This window comes from Amblyomma maculatum, chromosome 1, assembly GCF_055883805.1.
Source record: "Amblyomma maculatum isolate TAMU_Amacu chromosome 1, ASM5588380v1, whole genome shotgun sequence".
Taxonomy (NCBI): domain Eukaryota; kingdom Metazoa; phylum Arthropoda; class Arachnida; order Ixodida; family Ixodidae; genus Amblyomma; species Amblyomma maculatum.
The window spans coordinates 276,304,607-276,328,362 of NC_139344.1; the positions used below are offsets into that span (position 1 = coordinate 276,304,607).

At 48.0% G+C, this 23,756-nt stretch overlaps 1 pseudogene across 1 annotated transcript; it reads left to right on the forward strand.

Annotated features, from left to right (window-relative positions):
* Positions 1 to 238: 238 nt before the first annotated feature.
* On the forward strand, positions 239 to 4,141 carry LOC146206598 (uncharacterized; annotated as a pseudogene). Its single transcript, XR_014704467.1, has 3 exons — positions 239 to 683; positions 1,466 to 1,667; positions 3,177 to 4,141. The product of XR_014704467.1 is annotated as an uncharacterized LOC146206598 (transcript).
* Positions 4,142 to 23,756: the final 19,615 nt, after the last annotated feature.

A 23,756-nucleotide genomic window follows, 5' to 3' on the forward strand; every position in this document is an offset into this window, starting at 1 on the left:
TTGGCTCGGCGGGCTGAATGACGTTGGCAAAAAATCGCTAGCGGAGAGATCTTCGCCAGCGGACGGCACGCATCGAGTGCGACATGGGAAGAGTGCAAAACGCGTCGACGAGAATCGAGCAGAAGCAGCAAACTCCAAGTCATTTCGTCCAGGTAGCGGAGGGAAAAACGCTCTCCACTGCGAGCGTGTTCATGCCACGAGGTGATAAAAGGCCCGATATCTTTTTTTCCTTCTTCAGTCGGTGGCTAAGCACGCCGTGGAGCTGCGCGATTCCCAGCGGGGTGAGTAAAAGCTCGAAGCACGGTGGGCTGAGCGCCAGAAGCGCGCTGTCAGATCTTCGATGCGGAAAAAGCGGCGTCCCTGCTCCAGACTGGCTGCATGCGAAGACAGCGGCGTCGCGCCGGTTTTGCCCGACGTGTCCGGCGCTGACGGCTCGATGCACCAGCCATCTTCCAGCGCCGCTACTCAACCGCCCGCGGTTGGCGAACAGCGGCTAGCGGTCGCCAAGCCTGCGCACACCGACGAGTCGCTGGCCGAGCTTTTCGCTCTCATCGAGAGCAACCCGTGCCTCTGGAAGAACGACTCAAGGAGTTTCAAGAATCTCCGGCTCAAGCGTCGCCTCTGGGACCGCTTCGCCGTTCACCTCCAGAAGCGCTTCCCCATGCTCGGACCGTTTACTCCCGGTGAGTTTTTGCGATGCTTCCTTTTCTTTCGAGTGAGGACTTCCTATACGCTACACAAGCTGGCCGGCCACGTAACAGGCGCGACGTAACGTATCACGAGGTGTCTTTCTTGTTGGATAGTCTTCGCAGCAACTTCATTCGAAATAACGCCTTCGCGCTTGCCAGGTGTTGGTCGCGAAAATACGAGGCAATTTTGGAAACCTGGGTGGTGGGAGTTGTACCGAGGTGAGGGAACCTGCCGCCCGCTTCGTGGGACGCCAGCTGGCAACTGAATGCGTGTTTTAGAAGCTCTTCTGGGAAGTATATGAGCGAACCACTTGCGTCCACTAGGCATCCTTTGAATTCCAGCTGTAGACCTCCCCCCCCCCCCCCCCCCCCCCCCCTTGTGTACTTATGCCGTGTTGCACGTGCATTGCAAGTGACTCGAACACTATAAGGGGTTTCACTGACGCGAGAGAACGCTATAACGTCACTTAGCTGATCTATGCTTTGACTGCAGTAAGCGACAACCCGCCTTGGTTCTGAGACACGTACTTTTTTTTTTCCTGTTATGCCTCCAACGCATATTACCTAACATGATTAAACGTTTTCACCTTACCCTTGAACCTCGTTTCCAGGAAACAAAGCTAAGAGGGATTTTTTAAAAAACTTATGTGCACCCGTTCAGTTCTAAAGCAGTGGCGTTGTTACTTAAACACGGCTGGGGAGGTATGTTACTTGTAGAGTACGACTGCTGCTATTGTAGCAGTATTGTAGGGCTATATAATGTCTTTTCATTTCAGATAACCTGCGGTATGTGTACAGTATCAAGCGGCGCCAGTATTACGATGAGCTCAAGGACAAGACTGCGCGCACAAAGTCCGGAGAATTGGAATACACGGGCCGGTGGAAGTTTTTCGACTGTCTCAGCTTTCTGCGAGTTCACTCGGAGCCTTTCCGTACCGCCATCGTCAGTCCGATGCTGCATTTCGAAAAGAGCAGCTGGTGAGTCATGCCTCGCGCACCCGCGTCCTGTCACGCACAATGAGGTAGGTATCTGCGCGCTCATCTCGACCGACAGTCTTGCGGCGGCAACGACTCGTTTGCCCCTTTCCATAGCGGTAAAAATGCTGATGGGATGTAGGATAACGTGACTCGTAAAGCGAGGCGACATGCATGTTCTGGTGCTCGGCAGAACGTTGTCCCAGCCAGACCTTTAGCAGAGCGGAGACTTGCTAGCGCAGACGTTTATCGGGCGCCGGCTGTGGACGTTCTGTGCGCGTGACTTACGGTGACGATGTCAACGGCCTCGCGTTCCACCGCGACTCTGCACAGCGATTGACGGAATTCAGGTGCAGTGAGGATCCTCTCCCTTTAGAAATCCGCCGCCGTTTTTTGTGCAACCACTTTAATGTTTCATTAATACCCCGGGAATGTGGCTGCCGTGTGTTGGGTGGCAGGCATTCATGATTAAAATGAGCATGATTGGGCGGGTTCGGAGGCAGAAACGACGCGTAGTGAGGGCACATGTTCGTGCGAACGTGGCCGTGTGCTGCGTTCGATGAGATCCAGCACATGCGCTCGTGAACGTGGTAGGGTGATAAGACAGCAACATGGCCTTGCCACCGGGAGAGACATACCCTCGTGCCACCGCCAGCCGACGTCCTTCCGACCACCTTGCTCCGCACCGGCGACAAGTAGGACATTTATTGTTTAGTACCTATTTCGGACATGTCTTTTATATCTGTTTCTAGGCTCCTAGGTGTCCCGCTGGTTCGCGTCGCCTCGGTAGGTATTTGCTGCGACGTACAAGCGCGGTGTTTGGGTTTCAGGCTTCTAAGCGGACCTAGGCCCCCGACTCCCACCTCAATGAACTTCCCGTGTGAAATGCGCTGCGGTGATAATGTAGTGCGCTTGTTGCACAACAAGGCGTTCATAGAGCTAGCTGAAATGTGCATTTCGGAATGGAACGTGAACACGCATATGCCGTATTTTTCTACTTTGCCGAGATATAGTCTTTGCAACCGGATTATGAATGTCTAATTCGGTGCAGCCTTCAACCAGAATTTTTTGTTCACAACCGTTGTCAGCGTCAATCCGGCTTGGCTGTACGCCAAGTACAAGACGACACGGAATGAGCGAGAAATATATATATATATTGCCTTCTCAATCGTTCACTTACTGCTATTGTTGGCTGCGGACGAGCATTGTCTACATCACCACGCGTGATATCACATTCGGTTACTGCTTTCCAGACTGGTTACTGGCCATGAACGTAGGCATGCCGACTGCATGCAGTTTAATGAAGCCCTGTTCACTTCCGATAGTGCTACTCTGCTCTTTCATCGTATTTGCTCGCCTCGATTCTTCTTTTTTTTTTTTTTTTTTTCTGGGACCGTGACGTTGGAGTTCGTATTTAGCGCCCTCTTATACGTTGGTTTTGTGCCCACCGTCTGAACAGATGTTCTTTTCACAATGTCCCCGACGCTGGGCCTTACCTATGTGTCTCTGCAGATAGAGCTCGAGGAAGAGAGCGACGAGACTCTCATGGACGACGGAGACGCCAGTGTTCTGGAGGCGGAGGAGTCCAGCATATTGCCTGACAGCATCTTGCCGACAACAGACTCGTTGGGAGCGGCGGCCAAGGACGAGCCTACAGTCACTCCGAGCACGAGCGCAGAGTACGCTCACGCCCTCCACTCGTCTCCACCGCCTCTCAAGAAGGCGCGCCCTTCCACGTGCACCGTTGCTGCGCCGGCCTCCAGCGCGGTTGTTCAGCCGCAGATCGAGACACCCACGACGTCGTACAGCAGCGCCATAGTGCCGCGTGTGGAGAGCGTGCAGTCTCTGAGCGCAGCCCCTGCTGGCGGCTACTACGACGAATGCGACCAGTTCGGCAACATAATCGCAAACTATATGCGACGCCTGTCGGAGGAAGACCGGCTCGAATTTCACTGCCACATCATGAGCTGCACCAAGGACTTCTTCAAGTGTTTTTCACGTTTCGGCGCCAAGCGGCGTCTGTGAATACTGCACGAACCACGCGGCCTTAAGTTGCGTCGTCTTTTCCTTCATGCGCACTGTGCGATCATTTTTTTTTAATCCACTGTTCCTTTAATACACCGAGGTTTTCCCTTCAGCTCTTTGCTTTCACTCGACATTTGTATAAAGGCCCCACCAAGCGTCGCTCTGGACAATGTGCACAGCTGACACCGCTCTGCGGTGAAAAGTAATGTAAGATCAGCTGACGTGGTCAAGAAGTTGCAGCTTCCAGACTCCAATTTGAGGCTGCCAGTTTCCAGCCACACAGCCAGTGAAAGTCTTCGTGCGCTTTCCTTCCAACTTTCTCCACACCACTGTCATGTTTGTTTTCTTCCCGCAATGAAAACCGATGTATATTGCCATATATGTTGTCCTGGCCATCTAAGACGTGGTGTCAATAAACAAATAGTACCTTTCGGTGTCCATCCAGATAAAGATCTGTGGGCTCTTCATTTTGAGGCACTGTACCGCTGTGCTTATCTCAAACCAAACATGCGCTGAGCTCTTAACCGCATTCTGAGACCACGGGAGTCCGCACAGGGACTCCTGGGCCGGCTTGCACGATAAAGTCCGAGCTAAGTCCAGACTTAAATGGTGTCTTTAGAAAGACCAAGCTTATTTAAGACGGCTCGTGGTCCGAACGTCGAACGCTTCGGGTTCATGTTCATCAGAGTGGCTTCCCAGGACGGCCTCAGCCACCACTTGCGGCATTTTTCCTCGTAACACAATCTTATGCCGCAAAAAGCAATGGCACGGATTTTACACAACGCAAAATTGACGGAATGTGTACGTCTTAAAGCAGGGACAGTGCCAGCGCATCCTTGTATTTCCCTAATTTCTCTACTTAGACACCTGGCGTCCTTGTGTCTTAACCAAGACAGCACTAGAGTCGTAATCATACAAGCGACTTATTCAAGTCAGGACTGAAGCCCAGTCTTTACTCCAGTCTTAAGCCGCCATGCTAGTGGCCTATTCTTTAGACTCCAGTTAAGTCTGGACTTAGCTAAGACAGTCTTAAGATTTTGTGCAAGCGGGCCCTGGTATCGAATGGAGTTTGTCTAAAAATTACAACGCTCGTGACCTTTAAGTCAAGCATGCTAAGGTTGGGAGTCACCAGAAAACTAAGAATTTTTGAAGTTTTAAACATGCAAAATGTATGTTGTTTATAAAACTGAGCAAGCTGTAATGCAAGAAATTTACCATTAGAATCAGCATGTGTATCTAGATAGATTAGCTTTCCCTCCGCTGCCAGCGTGTGCTCTGATCGCACAGGCAGTTTCAACCTTGGCGCATTTTCATCGCACGCCTACCCTCTCACCCTAACTCATACATGATCTGGCACCCGCTGTCAGCCATACTCCATTACCTTCGTCTCCAAACCAGCCGTCACTTGCACCACCGCTGGAAATAGTGGCGTCCGGCGCAGTCGTGTGCCACCTGATACGGCTGGCAGAAGGAAAAGAGGAAAAACTTCTCCGCTTGTAGGAGAGTGGAGGGAAAGGTGTGAAGGCTGCTACGGGAAGATCCCAAAAATGACAAACAAAGATCAAAGTTGCTCAGCAGTTTAATCTGCATATTCGAGCAAACAACCTTTAATGAGCGTATAAATACGTAGCAAGGTATGAAAAGTCTGAGACCACACTCCGCCTTTAAGGGTATGACGTGATAGCGTTGATGGTTCCCGTCTATCACTTCGCGCATATTAACTAGCACGCAGTCGTAAGCTACACAATTATGTGAAAGACCACAGCATAGACTCGCATAAAGCCCCGTTTTAACCAAGCCGTAAGTATACGCGTAGTACCCGCGTGGCCTTGGAGTTACGTTTATTACTCCTTGCCGAAGAGCCCTCGAAAGTTCGATTCCCATCTCGCACATCCCCTCTAAAAGAAGCCCGAGTTAGCAGCGCCTTTCATGTGTTCCGTGACGTCACTCCACCCGTCTACTATAGTGCCTAGAATATACTGGCTAGTGTGCCGAGGGCGCGCGCTGGCGTGTCCGCCGCGGTGATGCCTTCCCGCCACCACCGCGGGGCGGCGCTACCAATAGCTAAGGTGCTATCGCTCCGCGTTCGCCGCCTCGGCAGCATAGGCGGCATATAGGTCCGGATAGCGCGCTGCGCTTTTCACTGCGAAACCTGTCTCTTGACGGTTTAAGCGCACTTTGTGTCTAAAAACAGTCTTGGTGGAAGACATTCATACCGTCCTAGTACTGTGCGGAGAAAATCATACGCTCAAATAGCGCTCGAGGAAGCGTTTAACAAATACTGTCTGGTCCATGTCTTCTATATATCTGCTTTATTTATTCAGCTGAACCGGATAAGGTCTTAAGCAGAACACATATTGACTTCCTGATATCCAGCGAGAGAAGAAATTTGAGAAAACCACCTAAAGTTGACACGTTGGTTGCAATAGTTTGTTAATCTTTGATTAAACGATCGAGTCCGGGCCAGATTCAATATATTGCTATGAAATATTCCGATGACGATTTTATTTGATCTAGAGCCACTCGATTGCGATCCACGCATCGCGATTGCGGATTTAAGGTATCGTATGCATCTTCCTTCTGAGTGAGCGCTCAGTCAGCCCAGGTGGTTGTCCCGAATTATGGGAACTATATACTCTCAATCGCAATCTAACCCGGAACGGACCGACGACGACTGTTATTGTCCGTGTGACACAGGTATCAGAAAATACCCTTAATATTTTACACTGTTCATTAATCCAACTTTGAATTTTATTTACTCTTCGGTCTTTTCAAAGATCGCATGCGACAATAAACACAAGCAGTCTGAATCTGAATTCAGTTTTTGTTCTTACTCTTTATTCATTTGTTTTATTAGGAAGTCACTTAATTGTTGCTTCATACATAAATGATTATTATGCGGTGTGCTTTCTTATGTAACAGAAGGAAAGGCACGAAACAAAAGTGGTGATTGTATCACTGATTCTTTTTTTTTTTACAAAGTCTACAATATAGTAAAATTTGAGCAAAAAGGCGCAGCAACAATAAACAAGTAAAAATATAGAAATGCACCACTAAAGGTTTTGGAGAAAGGCCGCACATATGACACCGCAATAATTTTAAAGTAGTCTGATACCAATTTTTGGTGGTATTTTTTTTTTTTTTACTTGCTAATGATGCGCTAGGTATTCCTGTATAATTCTCCACGTGGTTTCTCGCTTACCACCGCTAAGTAATTTATATATAATTTTACTTTCTTCACCAGTTTCGGCTTCGCGGTTTCAGCAGCCGAGCGCTTGTTGTACGGTCACAATTGTCCAGGTCACGCGCGTGATTAAAAAAAAAAAAAAAAAAAAAAAAAAGCTTTAACCACAGACTCACTTATTAGCTCCTCATTTTGCGCTTTCAATAGAGCCACTTGTTCTGCGCTCCATGCCAGTTTTCTCTTAGCTCTTCTCAGAGCGCGAGAAATGTTGCAGCATTTATTTGGCTAGTTGCATGCTTTAATTTTCCTTCTTTCTGCGCATCTTGTGTAAGCCTCCGCTGGTATTTGCATTAAGCGCAGCTAACCCCTTCAGAGTTGACGGTCAAGCGACACTTTTTCTGCAAAATATATTCCCATGAATGATATGTGCTTCCTGAATCAGCTGGTTGCAGGCCACATTCGGAACAAAGACCCTCCAGTGCACTCTACCTATATAGCTCTATCTTCAGCTTTAGATATTGTTGTATTGTACGCGCTTGTTTTTTTCTTTTCCGAGAATATACACTGTAGTGTCCACAGAACTGCGTTCAGGCTTCCAAAAGTTATCACTTTTTCTATGTACAAAGTGACAAAGTTCTTTTTCTTTTTTTAGGCTCGATAACGCGCTTAGGCTACAGATCCAGCAGGTGCTTCGGTTAATTTGGTCCAAGTTGCAGGTATGTAAATTGAGTCAAACGGATCCCGAGGCTCAAAGCTGCACGTCTGCTGCTGCGGGCATGAGTTCTCGCTCGGCTCTCCTCCTTGGAAGCATTGTCAAACATCCTTGACGGTGCGTGCATGGCTGTGTCGTCTGCAGTCGTTTAGCGGCCGGTCGGTCTCAGAGGTTCCTCAACTTTCTTTTCGATGTCTTCTTAGGCAGAAGATGGTTCGGATAATGGTCGAATAGCGTTGGCACGGTTTCGGGCTTAATTCGTGGTCTATCTCTAGCGAGCTCGTTGACGATGCCGTTTACTGTCACTTTGAACGTTCTCTCGATGTAGCTCTCCTCAAAATATTTTTCGCAGACAACACACGTTGAAGTCAACTTGCGGTCCTGTCTTTTAATCAGCCACTTCCACTCAGCAAGCTGCGCAGGGTCCGATGGCACACCGAACATAGAAACCTAGTCCTGATTCGAGCGGTAGCCACTCCGACAGAGCGACACGAAACATGTCTTTCCCTGCCCTGATGCTTTATTTTTAGCATCATTAGTCGTTGCAAATTTAATTATCTCATATGAATGCAAGAAACAGAACGACTAAAACAAAAGAACAGCGTAGACGCGTCCAAAGCGCTCGAACCCACTGATGGCTCGGCCAGCGCAGCTGCGGCAAATCAAGGGCGCGCCGGCGGCCGACGGCGTCGACGGCACCTTTACGATGAGCAGCGCCCCTGGCGGCCAAAGTTGGAAGGCATCGCCGGCGCGGACACCTCCTCCCATTGAGAGAGCCCTCCGCACGGCACACTAGCCAGTATATTCTAGGCACTATACGTCTACCAATCGGTTCCCGGTCATGCCTCCTGGCTGCCAGAGCCAGGATGTCGAACAGGAAACCGAAACCAAACCCAATTTTTTTCCGCCATCATAGAACTGAACCCGAGCCGGTTCGCAGTATGGTTCCGACCCACTTTTGCTGGCAACTTGTCATCACTATTTTTTTTTTTCTTTTATTAACAAAGACCCATTGCACACTGTAAACATCACAACCATATTGAAGAATCGTTCCTTGCAAAAGGATGACAAGAAGAAAGGAAAATATACTGCCATATGCATAGCAGCAATCTCTGGTGTCGGGCTATCGATTCGTCTCGAAAACGAGTGGCCGCTGCACTGCGCAATGGCGCTGCTCGTGGAGAAAGTTGCCCCATTCGACAGCCTATCTTCCTATAGGCAGTGAAATAATAGCATATAATTCGTAAGCTCAGCTTCATATTTAGATAAACATATAACCATGTACAACTCAAAAACGAAATGACGAATCTGTTAAAAAAAAAATGTGACGCAAATAATTTTATTTTTCTATCCACGACGTCGCAATGAGTCGCATGGCACGTTCATAGCAGTCGCATGCGATGCGAGGCCAGCAGATGCAGTTTGGTTGACCGAGACCACGGTGACTTCAGAACGATAAGCCGAAGCTGATGCTGGGAAGGCCGCCTCGGGCAGCAATTTACCGGTCTGTTCTTGAGTTGTATCTGAACTTAGCACAAAGCTGATTCCATAAGTAGATTGCCCCTTATCTTGCTTTTCACCCTAGCGATGTCTGCTTGTTTTATTTCCCTTGACAAGTTAAATTATGCCAGCAGGGAACCTCCGATGTCCAACTGTGAAGACGGGTAGGAGTATTAATTCACCAGCTCTATTTTGTGTGCTGTCGTTTCGGCCCGTACAACTACGGTGCCGAGAAAAAAAGTGCGTTTCATCGCTTTATCCACCACCACTGCTGCGATTACCTAAGACAGTCAGAAAGGTGGCACTAAAAGCTGGCAGTGCACTATTCAGAGAAAACGCAAAAGAAAACACAGGGTCCCAAACTGTCCCTGTTGTGTGTGTGTGTGTGTGTTTTTTTTTAATGGACCCTGTAAGGCCGCGGTGGCCCATTCTTTAATGTTTCGGCGCGAGCGCCGCAGAAAGCGGCGAAGGAAACTTCCACCAGCTTCGAGAAAGCGACGCGACCGATTGCGAAATATCGGCCACCGCGCTGCGCCTCCTCGCCCTCGTCGTCATGGGCTGAGTCACGCGTGCATTTCCCCGCACGGACCCTGCCCTCCTCCTCACTTCGCGGGGGAAGGCCGCGCGGGCTTGCGATGTTCGAGAAAATTCCATACCCTTCTGGAAGGCAGAGGGGGGGGGGGGGGCATAGCTTTGGCAGCGCTAAGCTGTTTCCCGCTCCTCCTCCACGCCTAGAAGCTTCTGCGCTGGCTATCAGCGGTTCTGGTTCTGATTCAGGTTTGATTCTCGCTCGGAGAAGACAGCGTAGCAGGCAGGCCCCGACTGAGACGTCGTAAAAAGAGCTATGCGCTCGTTTTGCAGTTAGTCTTTCGCTCAGTCTCTTTTGTAAAGTGTGTCGTCTCTCTGTCTCGTGTAATTAAGTTTTCTGTATCTTGTGTTTGTGCCGTATAAAGTTAATTTTAGGTTTGTTAGTGCAAGTTCGTCGTCCTACGTCTCATTGAGTGCGTGTGTGATCTGCACGTCGCCTGCCGAATCGAGGAGCACCTTGGAGAGGTGCGGAAGATTTGAAGAGACATAAAGAAACTGACATTTACTGAACCGTTTGACCCGGTTCGGGCAGGGTCGAACCGGAACGGAAACTGAACTCGAAGGGCGTGAACTCGACCCCCCCTTGTCAACAATGAGAAGAGAAGGGAAAGCAAGGAAAAGACGAGTTATCGCATAATAGGTGCCAACTGTCCTTACAGCTGCGCCTACGACGTATCTTGCGATTAACAAGTCTTCGTGCATGCCGTATGTGAAACTGAACCTTCAGGGCCAGTTACTCAGTTCTGTAAGCTATATCCGTGACTGCAGTGCGTTACGAGCCAGCGCATTTCGTAAGCTTGTGGCGGCATCTCAGGAGCGCGCGCGGTACAGGTTTGGCACTTCGTGCGACCTGCAACTTGACACTTGTCGCTGCACTTGCGAAGGGGCACAAACTCGCGCGGAGTAACCGAGTGTTTTCCTTCTCGAGTCTAAACTTGAGTTTGCTGTGGCTTATAGTACGGCCGTGGGCTGTTGATTACGGGGAAATGAAGATTCTGAGGCCGTCACGTTTAAACTAACGCAGGGCTGGCTAGTTGAGGTGTTATCGAATGGTGAAGTGAGCATCGGCCAGCGGAGCTACAAAGTAGAAAAAGGAGAGGGACGCGTCAGAAAAAGTTATTTATGCATTTATGTTTTTCACAGTGAAACGGCATGTTCTGTGGCTGCGTTGGAATGATGAGGGCTTGTGTACAGGCTTTTTTGCGTCATGACAGTGAAAAAAAGTCCGCAGTACGACAGGGATTGACAGCAGTCTGGAACGAGTGCCTTCACTGTCACTGCTATCATATACTTGCTCATCAGTACGCAAAGAAGTCCTTAATGTTAGCATACTGCCGTACTTACCAGATAATTTACAAATCCCACATGCCTCTATTACTGCCCGTGTGTTTCTAAACCTGCACTGCAGTGCAGCAGCGCTTTCAGCAACTCCCACAGTGCGCGTTTAAGTGCCCCGAGATCAGATCAGATAAATATCAAGAGGATTTTATTTTCTGATTCAGGCAAAATTTGCACAAGCTATTTGGACCGATAGCCTACATGGCTGGTACCGGCAAAATACAGAACAGCATTTAGACAACCAAATAAGTTACGTGAAAAAAAATTAGCTGTGGTTTAGCTTGTGGTTAAATCTGCACGGCTACAAGTAAATACATGGCTTTTGCACATAGTAGTTTACTCTTGGTTTCAGCTTTATTTATGCCATAGGGGAATTACTTCACGTATGAGCACCCCTTGCCTCTCGTCGTTGACCATTCTCATTCGGGTGTATAGAAGACTTCTAGCGGTATGACATCGTCTCTACGTCGAACTCCGGGGCACACCGCCGTCACAACATTCGAACGACCCTTCTGGCCTAGCAACTCGCCGCTGTTGTTGTTCTCCTCTAATTTGATGGCACACACCCACACAGGGGGATCGGCCAAGAATTGGGGTGCAGAGATATTAGATTTTGAGATGTATAATTGCATCGCAAAAAGTAAATAGAAATAATTGCAACTCGCCTCTACCAACTGCCGAGTTATATGCCTTCTTCTTGTTCTTTTCTTTTTCTTTTCCCCTTTCTTTCTCTTCTTCGTCGTCTTTTTCTTCTTCTTTTCCTTTTTCTTCTTTTCTTTTCCTTTTTCCTTTTTTCTTTCTTTTTCTTTTCCTTTCTCTTTTCCTTCTTCTTTCTCTTCTTTTTCTTTTTCTTAACAGGCACGGCGAAATGCGATACTATGGCCAATGTAGCTCTCGCTACAAAAGTGAACAGATTGTCAACACTTAAACAAAGACAAAATGCGAAAAATGATGTGCGATAACCAAGCAATCCTGTATTCGGTCGAATACAAAGCAAGGCGTTTGGACAACCACAAACCAGCATTTCAATAAAGCAGAACAGTGCATTTGAGACAAAATGAAAACTATATTGTGAAGTCGTATCCTAACTTGGTTGAGCAAAAAAAAAAAAAGAATAAGCTTCGAAGAGAGGTTAAAATTTCGGCCAAGCTTTAATTCTATTGGAACCGTATTCCAGACTTACGCACCAATGAATTCGATTGATCTCTCTCTGAATGCATTGTTATGATTTAGAAGAATAAAGTTGCCATTAGATATACATGTCTTGTGTATCGAACAGGCAAAATAAATAAGCTCAACGGGAGGGGAAAGTTAGTTGTTATTTTATTGTTTACTAAAACAGAGATATTATAGTCACTCACATAGGAAAATTTTAATACACGAAGTTCTTCAATCAAAGTATTGTTTGGACAAAGAGGAGGTGAATATTCTTAGTGCTCGTGTCTATAACCGTACAAGCTGCACAACTTTGTTGTTAGTATTTATAGGCAATTTCACTTTGAGACATCTTCCATGTCTGGGCATTGTACAAGGTGCGTCAAACGTTCCCAAGTTCCACTTTTCAGCAATATAGTATGGCATTTTGAAGCTATCGAGGCTTTCGGAGTTGGAGAGACATTTTTGGGGTCCGGGAATGTCGTTAATAGCCGCCTAATACTTGATAAAAAAAAAAAAAGGACACCCCGTCTCTCGTGAACGTTTCACGCACCTGAACGTCCTTCGGCACTTCAACAGAATTTCGTAAGCAACTTTTGACCTACAGGCTACAAAGCGCTGCCTGTGCCGTTTCGAGCACCCATGCGTTTCTGTGACAGAGTTAACTGCTCTCCACGGCATGGGCAATTTAGGGGGGCTGGGAAAAACCCTTTATTCCCGTCTTTCTCAGGCTGTGCGAAACAGCATGCATGCACCACGAATACTTTCCTTCGCAACGGTCGCACATGCCTCATTGCCACTATATCCATTTTTAAACATGTTTTCGCTCATAGCATCGAGTAGAAATGGGAAGTTTACTTCTTCAAAGTGGTGTGCCCGTCTTCAGAGTGCTTCGCCTGTGCTCACGTGATTTTCTAAGAGAGTTAGTGTAACAAGCGTGTATGGTAACCCTCTTTACGAACTCTGAATCGGCCGAGGCTCAAAGTTTTAACAAGCCTCTTTGTTCATGGATTCAGCAAATGTGGTCAGAGCCAGATCCACAAACCTCCTGCGGACGTCGACAGGGCATCGTTGATTTATAATCAAATGTCGAAGGCACTTTAACAGTCAGACGACATTAGAAATAAAAGCAGCCCTCAATGAGGTATTTCTCGTTGCTTAAAACTGCCAGAATATCATCTACAGACATTAAGATCTGGCTGCCTCCTAACTAAAGCTGCGCATCGATCCGTCAGCTGACGTTTTCGGAGTATGTTACTCAAGAGTACAGGCGCGACACATGAGCCTTTATGAGTGAGTGAGTGAGTGAGTGAGTGAGTGAGTGAGTGAGTGAGTGAGTGAGTGAGTGAGTGAGTGAGTGAGTGAGTGAGTGAGTGAGTGAGTGAGTGCGAAATACGCGAAGGCCGAATATAAATATGTGGACAGCAACTATATATAGTTGCTATATACTGATAAGCCTAAAGCATTCTGGAAATGCACTGCTCCATGAGCTTCGGTGCAACGTCCACCAGTGGATAGAATTGCTTGGGTCCTTGTTCCTGAACAGTGTCTTCCATCTGGCCACTTTCAAGGCTGTTGTGCCCGGGTTCGGGAAAGAAGCTTCTTTTACTCATGTTTATCTTAACATGATAGCGTTACAGACGCCGTTCTCCAGAAAATCTATAGCGTTGCACTGCAGGTGTGAGCGAAAATTCACGGGCATGGCTTTGGCAGGAGGTCGTTTGCAGGTCACATGGCCGTGCACTAACTGATGGTCAGGTGGTGGGACATGTCCGAATGGGCAGGCGCTGCTAACTCAGACTTCGCTTCGGAGATATAGGGGGGTGAGATGGGAATCCAGCCCTCAAGGAATCCCGATTTAGGCACGCTGCCCCAAATGGCAGGCAGGCATGTTCGTAGTTAAAGCGGGGTTTAATATCTATGTCTGGTGGCCTTACGACTGTATGATAATCAGTTTGAGCGCGAAAATGAAGGCGCAAATAAATGATTAGTAATTAAGCGAGTAGCGAACTGCATTTTACTCCACACCGCGGTGGTGCAGTGGTTAGGGCGCTAGACTGCTGTGCCCAAGGATGCGAGATCGAATCCCAGCCGAGGGGGCCGCTTTTCCACGAAGGCAAAAAAGCCCGCGTGTTGCGCGATGTCAGTGCACGATATCCCCAGCTGGTCGAAATTTTCGGAGCCCTCCGCTACGGCGTCTCTCATAGCTTTGGAACGTTCAACTCTATCAACCAAACCAAAGTGCATGTACGCGAACGAGGGTCAGCAAGGGAAGCCGTAAACGGGAATCAACAGTTTTTTCTGTGCCTATCAAAACTCAGTTTGTTGCAACAAAGATACAGTTATCAAGCAGCGATTGTGTTTGCGTCCCCCTTTCCGTCAATCAATGTACGTACGCACGTAGTACATATTATTGCGAAAGCAATACTACGACAGCCAAAGCGAGACCTCGGGTGGCCGCAGCTACAGTGCGAAGAGGCGTATAGCTACGGTCTCTTCATAAAAAAAAAAATCAGCCTGCCATGACATTTTAATTCGTTACCCCTATGCCACGGCAGGAGCTGCCAACTCGGGTCGCTCCTTTCACATGGGAGTGGGATATCAGAATCAGCCTGCCAGAACCGTTTGCATTCTCGTTACCCCTACGACACGCAGGCACGTCCATACGGCTTGGTTGAAGCGTGACTTTATATGTCATACCCTTAAAAGATGAGCTTAAGTGTCCTTAATAATGTAGCACCTTACACTGATAGGGCTTGATAGGATATAGCAGGCAAAAGAAGCTTGCGCCGTTGCTTTCGCAATTAAACTATGGTTAACCAGAGCTAAACCACAACTAATTTTTTTTTTTTTTTTTTTTTTGTTAAGTTTTTGTTCTCGCGCCATTTTTCACCGATTCAAGCCAGGGTGACCTTCCGCACGTTGTTTCTCGTTGCGGCGCGCTCGCCAAATGCCACAGTGTTGTGCATTTAACTGTTCTAACCGGTCTGAGGATGGCTATGCAATTTTCTTGATAACGCAAGGAAACCGGGATCGCTTGCGGACGAAGCAACGGCTTCATTATATCGGGCGAAAAAACTTCGTGCCGACAAGAAGCGTTGTGTGCGAGGTAAGGTGCCTCTGCCATTTGCCCGCTGTAGCGCATCATTTTGATACTTCATTTTGCTCTTAATGTTCCTCCTTATTCTTTCTGCTTAATTAAACACGGCTGAGTCTCTATGTTGAAAATTTTGCTCGTTATTACTTCCCTCGCATATGGGCTGCTGGTCAGCAGCTAGCACTGCGGAATCTGCTTTCTAGTGTGAAGGCCATGCGGCTAGATGCACGTGCTTAATCGCACCAGCAGTAATTAGCATCCTAAAAATTGGTCTTTAATACCCTCTTGCATTTATAGGATCGTGATGGAAAAGGTGTGTGCAGAAAGGTGTGCAGAAAATGTGTCATGTTCTCTGCTGACGTCACTCAGCATATCTCATCTGAATTCGACCAAAATCGGTGTCCAACCTAATTTGAGTGTGGCCAACTAAGTAGCGACCCCGAAACCTAGGTGAGCCACCCCCGGAATTCGGCCCACTGGATCTCCTCAATTCGACTCCTAAATTTTACCAAAAATGCCGTTGTACGTAATTTGAACATGGAAATCTTAGTGAAAAGTGAAGCGGCTAAAATATCTTCTAATGAGAATTCCAAATGTGCCAGTAAAAGCATTGGCATGCGCGTCGCTGTTTCAAACAATAAATAAGGTTGCATAGTGGGTGGAACAGCGCGAAAAGACGAAACACACAAGAAGAGACGCACAACAGACGAGCGCTGTTCCACCCACTATGCAATTGTACCAACTCGCCCAACTATCCATCCTACTTCAATAAATAAGGTGTTGACATCTCATTACTTGCAGACCAAATTACCTTTATATGACCATTTTAAAACAGATAACGTTCGTAAGCAGCAAGCCACAGTGTGGGATAGATTGTAAAATTTTACAGCCAGGATAGCTTTTCATGTCGAAATGAATTTTGTTCACAACAGAAACTTGACTGCTTTCTTATTTAAACGCGCTTTCAAATTACTATAACATAAAACAGAATGCGCTCAATGGGCAAGTGCAACAAGAAAAAAAAAAAAAAAAACGAAGCTTCGGAGCGTCCATACGCGTTGAGGGAGAGAGAATAAACTTTAACAAAACGGCGTTTCGTGCGTTGAACTTCCTTTTAAGTCAGAGCTTCGGCTCAAAAGAATGTGATTGCCCTCGCACTATACATCATCGGCTTCATTACATCAGTCTCCATTCGTAAATCGCAAGCAGTTGAGACCGTATTGGCCATCTTTGAGCCCCACTAAAGCTGATTTATTTATGCACGGCGTGATATTTTTCGTACACTTGTGTTTGTTTTGCGTTTTGTTTTGATCTGTCACCTTTGAAAGTTTTTGTAAGCCCATCACTTCTGCGCTGCGCATCTCACTGAAGTGCACTTACGTTCACATCAGGAAACTAAACCCATCGTCTTGCACTGCACTTATAACTAATTTATTATACGCCGTGATAACACTAGCAACAGTTAGATGTGATGCACTAATCTGAACCACATCAACATATGCCTGTAGCAGTATTTAGTTGATTACGCGCCGCAAAACATTACATCCCCTTTCACAGGCAGTTTTTGTTCAATGAAACTCACAGAAATGTCTGTTTTGGGGAAATATTTCAAAAATTAGGGGTCTTACAAAGGAACAAAAACTAGAGAAAATTTTTTCTCAACATTCTCATCTCTTTGGTAACCGTTTATGAGAATTCTTGTCACCACCGATGCTGTAAACTGTCCTAAAAAAGACGCCGGCGTTCAAAGGCGCGGCTGGCGGCGGGCGCTAGGATAGGTAGGTAGGGGTCTTTGGGTTATTCTCGGGGGGGGGGGGGGGGGGGGGGGGGATACCGGACACGGGTTATGCCAGCCTTAATTCGCGGCGACACTCTTGGTGTCCGGGGGGAAGGGGAGATTGGATGTTGGGAGGGGAGGGGGGGGGTCATCATCGTGGAGTCGCTCTCGTCGTCGTCCTCGTCGTCCGCTCCGTCGCCAACGCTGTGGCCAGCAGGTCAGCAGGCCCGGTGGTAGGCTACAGTTGTGCAGCCAGGCCGGACTCCTCCAGGAAGGCCAGCAGGAGCCGGTGGGCTGCCAGGGGGCTCCTGGCCGGGAAGAGCAGATGGTCCTCGGTGGCAGCAGGAAGTCCAAGGGCCCGGTAGCCTGCCTCCATCTTGCGACGGTGGTGGGCGTGTGCTGGGCACGCACAGAGGATGTGCCCCAGCGTTCCTGCATCACCGCAGGAGGGGCATGCTGGGGAGGGGGCCCGGCCACGGACATACAGCTCCGTGGGCGTCCAGGAACCTCCGGTGCGGAGGCCTAGGAAGGGCGCTAGGGTGAAAAATAGTGCCATGTGCAGCGCGCACGGCGCAGGCGAGGAGAAACGATGAGGAAAGCACCGCGAAGGAGGAGAGTGTCGCTACTGGCTATCAAAAAAGCGTCCCCACTAAGTTTAAAAGGAAACGAAACATTGTTGCCCCACTTAGAAAATGTATCTCTGCTATGAAAATAGCAGACCACCTTCCTATTTTCACAGTGGGAACACGGGCGCCTGGTTTTGGAGGCTGCGCCGTCCGAGGATAAGGTGAAGCCAGTGACGTTGGGTCACGTGGTTCTCGCCCGCTCGCGGACTCCAGCGATTCCATCCGTCGGGTGAATCGGCTTGTGGTAATTTCATCCTGCGTCCGTGGCTGCTGCATCCTAATGGGGGCGTAATGCGAAAACGCCCGCATTTACAAACGGTTGCACGAGAACCCCAGGTAGTGTACCCATTCCACTGTGGCATTCCTCAGGGCACCCCTCACCCTCTAGTGTCATTCTGTCACGAAAAAAAGCCGATCTTCTAGCTTCCATTATCTTAGAAAAGATGGTGCAGAAATGATAGCGTTGTTTCAGAGCGATATCTTTCGGTATTTCAACATACACGCCAGTTCCTTTACTTGGAATATGACGCTGATAATTGTATCTCGTCAAGGAACCCAAAACAGTTTTTGAACGCTTCAGCACGCTTTGCATACGGCACATGGTAATTACAGCCCAGGCCAAATATTATTACGCACCACGGCACGGTATGCAGAGGGATTTATTGGAAGAAACGACAGCGCTCACAGCCAGCAGTGCGTGCACTGCCACGTGCCACAAAGAACGAGGAAGCTGGCTACGTCTGCGGTCGCACAGGGAACGAAACCCATTCCTTTCGGGGTTGGAGACCTGCCGAGCAAATACAGGGGGTGTACATGAACTTGACAAAAGTCGAGTCGGGTCCCCCTTTTAGAGGGATACGGCGAAAACGTACGGGAAGTGAGCAGAAGAGCCGCAATGTGTTGCTCATTCAAAACTCGCTCTTTCTCTCGAAGAATCAGCTCGACCCGCATTCTGCCGAGCACACCGTTCTACTCTATGCAGTCTCTCGAAGGTTTGTAAACTGCCGGTTGGATCGAGCAAAATTTATCTGCATCAGTATGTGCTGTTTTCTTCTGACGCGTGCAATTCGGCTGCTGCCCAGCTGTTGTAAACTTGCGACGGGAAGCATTACTTCGGCACGGGGAGTTATGTTTGTTTTAGAGAGCAGCTCTTTGGCGCCCGTTCTTGGGTTTCGGTCGTCGTCGGCGTCAGGTTTGTGCCTCGTAACCAGCTCCACCCCCCTCTCAGTCCCCCTCTTCCTCCGTGGTGGCAACCGCGCGTGTTCTCCGATTGCTGCGCGCGCTCCTGCCACCGCCGTTCGTCGTTGCGTGTACTAACCTTAACTAAAACTACTGCGAACATAGCCATATTTTTAACCTCTGTGCATTTCGGAAAATCGATACCAACAACTTCGGTTTCCAAGTACTAAAATAAATTATATTTTTCTGCTTTAGCGGACTAGTTCACTGCTCAGAAATTTTGTATCGTATTGCGTTCGTTCGCTAAAATTCCGGCTGCTTGTTTTTTGTACGATTTAAGAAAACCCAATCCCCTCTATAATGCTTCGTTGACGGGGGTATAGAAAATAAACAAACAAATATCCAAACTTGGCCAAAACAGCAGAGCATGTGAGCGAGGCACTGTACCACTTCGCCATTGTAAATTTCTAGTGCTTGGGAAAAAATTGGGTAAAACCAATTGCAGATCCTTCTTTACAGTCATCGGGCAACAATATATGAAAAATTACAATAAATTTAAGTGATCAATCTGCCGCTCTCTTTGATCTTACCTGAAATCACCCTATCCCTTTATTTAGCGTAACAAGCTACCAGGCGCCATGCTAGGCCAAAGCCGGTCTCTCAATGCGAGCACTCGCTCGCTCCTTACGGCATGAGCAGGACGCTTTCTTTTTCAGCGCTTCGCCACCGCTGCTATCCGCGAGAGGCCGTTGCAAGCCAACCCGTTCATCAAGGGACTTTAACCCGTGCTAGTATTCCTGCTAACCCGTGCTAGAGTTACTATATCGCTTCTAGACTGCTTTTCTGTTTCACTACTCGACTCCTGTAAAGATGATATATGACTTCGCTGCACACAGCCATAGCCTCCTTTAACACAGCTTGGTTGCTTATGCGGCACACAACTGTGACAGGGCACCGTGCAGAAACCCAGGGGGCAGCACTGCGCGGCGAACAGGCAGCGCTACGAGTGGGCGCCGGAGGATTGTATCGCGTGATACTATAGTGCCTAGGCACTATAGTGATACTACTCCAGGTTTCGCCTCGTCGCGTAGCACCGGCCGTAGCCACGGTTGAGCTATTGGCCTCGAGATCGAGCAGAGTCGCCACCTTGCGGCTCAGCGGCGAAACCTACTCAGTGTGGATGCGTTTTCGCGTCGCGTGCCAGCCCGCAGTGATTTATGCGCGCGCATGCGGCGTGTACAGGAATGTTTTTGCTTGTTTCGCAGTTCGTGTGAGCTTTTGCTTACCTATATGCCTCTTGCAAAATAAATATGAACAGTCTATAACCCCACGCTTCTTTAAAAAATATATATACTTGTCCGCATCGAGCATGTCATGCTTGGGTAAGGACATCGTCCATCGCGGTCTTCGGTACTTGAGATCCTGTGACATGCAATGTCTCAAACGAAGTGGTACTGTCGTTACCGCCGTGTCAAAGCAAAAGAGGTCGTTGCCGTCAATAAAAGTTATTGCAAACGCTCAGAAATCGCATATTCCCGTTTCTGTTTGGAATACCGCAGCTACTAAAACATATGCCACCGCAGACAGCTTCATATAGCAGAATGCAGTTTGAACAGACCCCTCTATGCCTGCTATGCCGTCTATATGCACGATAGAGTTGTGTGAGTACTTTGTGTTTTTTTTCCCCCCTTTTAGACCTCTGTTGCGGTGTCTCAATGGTAAGGGCACTCGACTGCTGATTTCGAGAACGGGGGATTCAATTACAACCGTTTCGAAAGGCGTTCCTCTGCTGTGGGATTTGACTGCACAATAAACAATCCCAAGTGGTAAATGTGATGTTAATAACGAAAAAAAAAAAAAAGACTCCAAAACCAGCCTCTGCAATCATCCGTCATAGCCGATGCCGCTTTCATGCGTTAAACCCGGGCCAATATGCATTTCTTTTCTTTTGTTGTTGAAGGCTCTGTGCATCCGTAATAGTTTTAGTGAGCACATTTTGCTTTAGAGAAATGCTCGAATGTTTGGGAAACATATTCCCTGCACCTAATTGTTACCCTAAATATTACATAATACACCTAGATCCATGTACTCTTCTGGTAGCCTATTATAATCATTATAATCCCTTTTCGTCCAAGTGGTGTCTTCCGACAAAACTCGTCATTTCTGACAAGGGGAGTAAAACAGCTTCATGCGGGTTTAAATATCAGTGTTTAGTTCGGGAATAAATACATTTTTATAGTCGCATGATAAGATGACCTCCATTTCTTTCGGAATAGTTTTATGTCCGGCATCTGTTTTGGAAGCAACCCTAATATTTTACTTCGCATAAGATTTAGTCAATGCTAAATAATTAGTGATAAATTTTCAGCCTGTAAAATTGCTTCCCAGAACATGAGTGCCCATGCGCAATTTATAACGATGTCTTCGCAGCGAGTAATTCGTAGCTTGCACTTTAACTTTACTGAAAATTAATCGCTGATTATTGTAAATTCTGTCAAGTGTGTAAAAGTTCTCTCACAGGGTGAAATTTATTCGCATTGCAAAACAAAATAATTACACTACTAATTTACCGTTATATATTAACATTACACATCAGAAATCCCTTCTACTTTCCTCGGTTTCAGGAAATCATTTACAGTTAGTGGCGCATGCATTAATACACTATCACACTCTATGACAGTGGCCGCAAAAAGCATCTCGGCAAATTCAATTCGCTCAGCGCTGTACACGTGAACAATGCTTTCCTGTGCGGCGAGGTTTCCTGTATAGTGTCGGCGTGATCTCTTTTTTGGGGAATACTTGTGCGTGGTTGTCTGGGCCAGAGTTGATGTGCACTCAGTCTAAAGCAACTCGCCATGCAGTGCGCTGCCAATGCTACATTTAACCTGTTTAATCCTCGAGTCAAGTACGATATAGTGAACCAGGATGCCTTGTATCTGCGTGGGCTTGACACTAAATTCGCCGGTCTCACTCGCATGATACACGTGCAAACTGTTTAAAAGTCGATAAGAAAAACAAAGCTGTCATTAGGCAGGCCCAAGCATTACGCGCGTGAGCGCGGTACAGCGCAAGAAACGTGCAAAGTAAATCTAGAAGACTGGTGGTTGCGTGCTTTGTTTTCCTAAAATCCGCTCTTCTTCTGCTGCATTGGCGAAATCCTTGAATTTTTTTCTGCAATATTACAGAAATACTGCAGAAGACACGTTTTCATCGCCAACAAACCCGCCGTAAACTCGGAAGCAGACCTACGCAGCGCGCGTTTCTGCGAGCGCCGCCGGCTGCCTATCCACACTACCGGAGTGACGGTGGCGCCACCTCTAGGTCGATCTCGCGGCGAATAGTGCCTATTCTAGGCACTATAGTTGAGCAGAGCAGCCGATGCGCCGTTGCCTATCAACCGAAGAAGAAGGAGAACGCTCGGTCACCGGCAGCAATGCTTTCGCTCCACATTCGGTTCAGCAGCATTGAACCCTTCTCATTTTTATGTGGGCTGGTAGCTTACGCTCTCGCGTCATACTCTTGAAGGATGAGCTTAAGAGTCCCTAATAATGTAGCATCTTACACTGATGGGGCGTGATAGGGGAATAATGTAGCAGGCAAAAGAAGCTTCCGCCGTTAACTAGAGTTAAACCACAACTAATTTTTTGTAGTGGCCGGCGCGGCCGCCTGGGCAGGGCGCGCGCTTGAAAGAGGCGGTCGTGGGAATGTAATCGGGGTCTGCGCCGCGAAATAGTGGCAGTTTCGCCCAGCTGAAGTGATATAGCGAAGCATAAACAATGCGGGATCCACACGTACGATACAAGGCGGAGGGACACGGACGAGCCCTGGGGCCCTATTTTCGACAATTCGTCATTTTGTTCAAGTTGTGATGTACGCGTTACGTATGCAGTAGGACGGTGCCAGGTTACGTAAGCACACAATCGGGTTACGCATTCTGAAGAAAAAGAGAAGTAAAGTGACAAAAAAAAGCGCGCTGTCGTCTGCTACTATATATCGCAAAGTATGAAAAACGACGATGCTCCTGCAGGAACCGATACGCTGCGGTGCATTCCGTGATTCGGAAGCCTGGGTTGCAGTGAGGGCGAGTGAAGTGTATTGCGGCGTTGCGGTATCAGTGTGTCATGACATACTTGCGGTCGGACATTCGACAGCAGCTATGCACGGAAAGGTTGCGCTAGTTTTAGCTGAAGGGCAAGGCAACGGAATATGCGCAGTGGGTTTGCAAAATGGGCGCGGAAAGTAGCATTGCTCCTCACAACCGCCGATAACAGCTCACGTTCACTTATCAGCGGCTTTTAAATGCAGAAACCAAAACGTTTACTCGTCGTAAACAGAAGGAATCGGCAGATTTCCAAAGTAGCTCCAGCACTGACGAAGAGGCGCCGGCGTAGCCGGCATGGTCCTAGTCTGAGGACAAGGCTCGCAGTCTCAAAGTATCAGTTACTGTTAGGTACTGGCTGTGCTACCCACCTTTTTCGAAAAGTCGCGTTATGACCAGCTACCGTCAGGTCACCAAGTCTGCTTAAGTTTCTAACATATTGTGTCGGCTGGAGTTGTGTAGAGGAGCGCGAAAAGCAGCGCAGAGAGAGAGAGAGAGAGTGTGTGTGTGTGTGTGTGTGTGTGTGTGTGTGTGTGTGTGTGTGTGTGTGTGTGTGTGTGTGTGTGTGTGTGTGTGTGTAAGGCCCCGCGTATGCCTTCCACTTCGCGCGCGCGCGTGTGTGTGTGTGTGTGTGTCACACACACACACACACACACACACACACACACACACACACACACACACACACACACACACACACACACACACACACACACACACACACACACACACACACACACACACACACACACACACACACACACACACACACACACACACACACACACACACACACACACACACACACACAC